A 4,682-nucleotide genomic window follows, 5' to 3' on the forward strand; every position below is an offset into this window, starting at 1 on the left:
TCCATACCATGGAACATCATGCCCAGTATATAAACAGGGGGGAGTTGGCTGGGAGGGGCGGATTGCTGCTTGGGCATCGGTCAGCGGGTGGTGAGCAACCGCATTGTGCATCACTGGGGTTTTTTTTCCTTTTTTCTTTTTTCCCTCTTCTGTTTTTTGTTATATTCCTTTTCATTACAATTATTATTATATTTTACTTTAGTTATTAAACCGTTCTTATCTCAACCCATGAATTTTACCTTTTTTTCCCTATTCTCCTCCCCATCCCACTGGGAGTGGGGCAGGGGGGGGAGTGAGCGAGCGGCTGTGTGGTGCTTAGCTGCTGGCTGGGGTTAAACCATGACAATTTGGAAAGACTCCAGAGGCAAGCGATACAAATAATCAGAAGCCCAGCAAACACGGTTTATTGCTCTGGAACAGCTATGGAGAGGCATAATGGATTTCAAATATGTAAGAAGTACCTATAAAAAGGAAGGCAATAAACTGTTCTCCAGTGCAATAGCACGAGGGCTGGATTTAAGTTATGGCAAAAGAGACATCAGGATTAAACTACACATAGTCGCTTCGTAACACTAAGGATAGCAAAGCACTGGAACAGAGCACTTAAGGAAGATGCAGAATTTCTGTATCTGAAAGGTTTTAAGGGTATATGGAACAAATATTAGCCTCTAAAAACAAAAGTGTCCTAAAAACCCCCACACAATTTGATGACTCTGCTGAGTCTGGTTTCTAAGACTCCTGCATTCTCTTCATTTTCTGCCATCGTTTGCAACACTAATAATCAATTCTTAGAAACTTAGAATTGTATCCCTGGCATGTTTCTCTGTGTCCCTCAAATTCAGGCCCTTGACAAACTATTCTGTTTCCCTCCTAATTACATTTCATTAAGTGCCAAACTTTCCAGTCTATCCAAATCACTAAAGTATTACTTCTAGGACTCGCTATCTCATATCCAGATCAAAATTAAGTACTTTCTGTGCTTTTCTGCCTCTGGCACCTCAGCGTGCGGAAATGGCTACTCTGAGGAAACTATTCTGTTCCACAGCCTAAACCCATCACCCCCCAAAGCGCCTCCCCTGGCACCCCGCTCCCCTCTCCCTCCCCGTCAGGGTTTTGTTCGCCTTCAGGGTTCTTAACACAGCGTCTGCTCGAGCTCTTGGCATGTCCGGACCACTGGCTTCCCCTGCCTTGACTTCCACTCCTTTTCCTGTGAACTCCTGTACTGAACACAGGATCTCCCTGCCATTTTTTGGGCCTCTGTCCCATTTAAAATCTAAAGTTACTCGTCCTATACATCTTCCTGACTTTTTCTCACCATTTCCACGCGGTGGGTTGTCTTTGTAAAACTTGAGCGTAGATCTTTGACACGTTCTTGCCTTTTGTGCTTAGGCGTGATATTAGAAAGTCCTGTATACACAAACACCATAAACAAAGACGTGTCCATTTTACCCAACGGCATCTTTATGACTACATCGATACAGCAGTAACCCTGCGCCATCACTCCCACGTAGCTGCGCGCACGCTTGGTTCCAGCGGAGGACTCCGCGCCGTGCGGCCGGCGGGGCGGCGCGGCCCCGGGCCCCGGGCTCCGCGCAGGCGGGCGGGCCCGTCCCTCTCGCCCTCCGCCTCCCCAGCGCGCCGCGGCGTGCGCGGCAGGGAGCTGCGGGGCCGGCGGCGGGGAGGGAAAGGGGTGTCCTCGTCCCCTCTCCCCTCGAGGCCCTGTTTCGCCCCAGCGCTCCCCCCAAACCGCTGCTGTCGAAATGTGAAAGCCAGAGGGCTTCCAAACACCCGGGTCTTGTGTTTCTCTCCGCGGGCTGCCGCCTCGTCGGTGACACCGTTCGGACGGCCCTTCGTTTTATACTTCTGCTTTCCCTCTCAGGCTCAAGCAAAAAGAGGAGACCCTAAGCTTTAGGGAACGAAAAATAAAAAATGAAAAAATTACATAAAAAAAAAAAAGTCCCTTCGTTTGCTCCGAGATGAAGCCGGCAAAGGCCGACAGAGAAAACGAAAACAAAACTAAGTGACCCCGACGTGATTCGAACACGCAGCCTTCTGATCTGGAGTCAGACGCGCTACCGTTGCGCCACGAGGTCCTGCTGGGCACCCGCACGCACAGTGTTAGAACTCGCCCACCAACGGCCACCGGCCGCGCCACACCCCGCCCCGAAGGGACAGGGCCGGGGGGCGGCGGGGGCGAGGACCCTTCTCACCCGCTGTGGCAACCGCACCGATCAAACCGCCCCCCCCGCGCCGGCCCCCCTCCTCCGCCACGGCTTCGTTTCCCGCCTTCCCGCGCAAGTACGTTAACTCTCCCCACCCACACACTCGCTACCGGCCCCGAGCAGCACGGGCCTCCCGCCCCCCCCCGGTGGTGCCGAGCTCGCCTCCCGCGACATTGCCGCCGTACGCAGTCTCGGGGATTCCGGTTCCCGCTGCCCGGAGGTCGCCCCTCCTGCCCAACCCCCTCCGTCACCGTTGCCCGCCGACGGGGGGTGGGGTGGGGGTGGGTGGGGCGTCTTTCTCCATAAAGACAGTCCCGCGAAAACTGACGTTAAGGCAGTTCCTCGTTAGTATAGTGGTGAGTATCCCCGCCTGTCACGCGGGAGACCGGGGTTCGATTCCCCGACGGGGAGACCGCGCAGAACGCTTTTCCTCGAGGCCGCAGCGCCCGGGGCTGGCGCTTTTTGCCGCCTGGGGCCCAACGGCCGGGCCAAGCGCTGCTCGCGCCAAGGGGGGGGGCGGGAAAACAAAAAAGCGCGCGCGCGCGAGCGCGCCTCTCCCCGTCGGGGAATCGAACCCCGGTCTCCCGCGTGACAGGCGGCGATACTCACCACTATACTAACGAGGAGCCGCGGGGGGCCACGGCCCCTGCGCAGCCGCTCCGCGGGGAGGAGGGCGGGTTCCGCCGCCGGCCCGCCCCCCCTCCCCCCGCTGCCCAGAGTCCGTCGGGGCGCACCGCAGCCCCCGGTGCCCTCCTTTCCTCCCGGCCTCGGGAAGGCTGCGGCTGGGCGGGAGCGCTCGGGCGCACGATGTGCGGAAGCCTAACGCCGTGCGCTGTGCGCTGCGGCCCCGGCGAGGGGAAGCTGGTGTCGTACAGCTTGTCCTGCGCGGGGAGGCGGTGGGGAGAGGGCGGAGGGAGGAGAAAGGCTTCCACACGGCTCGCGTTTGTCTGGATTCTTGCGGACCTTGCGTGCTGGCGTGGGGAGGGAGAGGTGTTGTGCCCCCCACCCGTAGCTCTTGGCTGCCCTCCCTCCCGCCCCGCAGCGATCTGGGGACCTGCGCGGATCCGTGAAAATTGCAGTGCAAGGAAACTGCCCGACTGGAGGCGGTGGGGGGCAAAGCAGCAGCTCGGATGTCTTTGCGTTTGTATTTTTGCATCTCGTTCACGCAGACAGTTTCTTTTTACGGGAACCTGAGAAGCCCTGGAGTCAGCAGTCCCTGGGGTGACGGGACTCAAGCACCTGCTTCTTACCTACCTAAAAAGGGAACGAGAGAAATGGAAACCACTTAGAGTTTGGAGAGTAAAAGGCAGGACACATACTGACCATATGGCTTGATACTGACTCAGTCAGCAGTAACATGGTTGTAAGTTTGTATCGCAGTGACATTAGACAGGAAACTATATTTAATTTGCTGGCTTGTTAGATGGAGAATTAACGCCATATAATAAACAAGCGATTGGAACAACCGGTGCTCTCTTTTGATGGTCTTTGCTGCTGCTAATATTTCTTTGGATAAAAGGACCTCAGCTTAGCTTTTTCAGACAAGCATAGGTAAAGAACAAAAAGCAATCTATACGTAGACATCTAAACATAAGTGACCTGTTGTCGTGGTTTAACCCCAGCCGGCAACTAAGCACCATGCAGCCACTCGCTCATTCCCCCCACCCAGTGGGATGGGGGAGAGAATCAAAAAAAAAGTAAAACTCGTGGGTTGAGATAAAGACAATTTAATAGGACAGAAAGGAAATTAATAATAATAATAATAATATGACAATAATAATACTAAAAGAATTAGACTATACAAAACAAGTGATGCACAATGCAATTGCTCACCAGTCACTGACTAATGCCCAGTCAGTTCCCGAGCAGCGATCTGCCCCTCCTGGCCAGCTCCCCCCAGTTTATATACTGGGCATGATGTCATATGGTATGGAATATCCCTCTGGCCAGTTTGGGTCAGCTGTCCTGGCTGTGTCCCCTCCCAACTTCTTGTGCCCCCTCCAGCCTTCTTGCTGGCTGGGCATGAGAAGCTGAAAAATCCTTGACTTAGTATAAACACTGCTTGGCACCAACTAAAAACATCAGTGTGTTATCAACATTATTCTCCTACTAAATCCAAAACATAACACTATACCAGCTACTAGGAAGAAAATTAACTCTGTCCTAGCTGAAACCAGGACACCTGTAAACAAAGCATTTATAAAAATTGGCCTACTCGTTTAAGCATTTGAATTTAAACACGTGTTTCTCAGTGGATGCAACAGATTCAGTGGATGCAACAGATTCAAATTTTGTCCTGACAAGTGAAAAATAACAACTAAAGTCTCATAATAATTTCATTACTTTAGAGGCAGTGTGATGAGATGAACTGGTAGGGCTGTAATCAGGTGACAGGCTTTAAACCTCCCAGAGCAGAATCAAAACCAGTGTTGCTAGGCTGGTCTAAACTTGCTGTGCAGG

The 4,682-nt window shown here is 53.2% G+C and overlaps 3 non-coding genes across 3 annotated transcripts; 1 reads left to right on the forward strand and 2 right to left on the reverse strand.

Moving 5' to 3' along the window:
* Positions 1-2,021: 2,021 nt before the first annotated feature.
* Positions 2,022-2,093, reverse strand: TRNAW-CCA (transfer RNA tryptophan (anticodon CCA)). The gene has a single exon. It is a non-coding gene; the product is annotated as a tRNA-Trp (tRNA).
* Positions 2,094-2,561: 468 nt separating this feature from the next.
* Positions 2,562-2,633, forward strand: TRNAD-GUC (transfer RNA aspartic acid (anticodon GUC)). The gene has a single exon. It is a non-coding gene; the product is annotated as a tRNA-Asp (tRNA).
* A 143-nt stretch (positions 2,634-2,776) lies between these two features.
* TRNAD-GUC (transfer RNA aspartic acid (anticodon GUC)) lies at positions 2,777-2,848 on the reverse strand. The gene has a single exon. It is a non-coding gene; the product is annotated as a tRNA-Asp (tRNA).
* Positions 2,849-4,682: the final 1,834 nt, after the last annotated feature.

The sequence above is a fragment of the Gymnogyps californianus genome, chromosome 1 (genome assembly GCF_018139145.2).
Source record: "Gymnogyps californianus isolate 813 chromosome 1, ASM1813914v2, whole genome shotgun sequence".
Classification (NCBI taxonomy): Eukaryota; Metazoa; Chordata; class Aves; order Accipitriformes; family Cathartidae; genus Gymnogyps; species Gymnogyps californianus.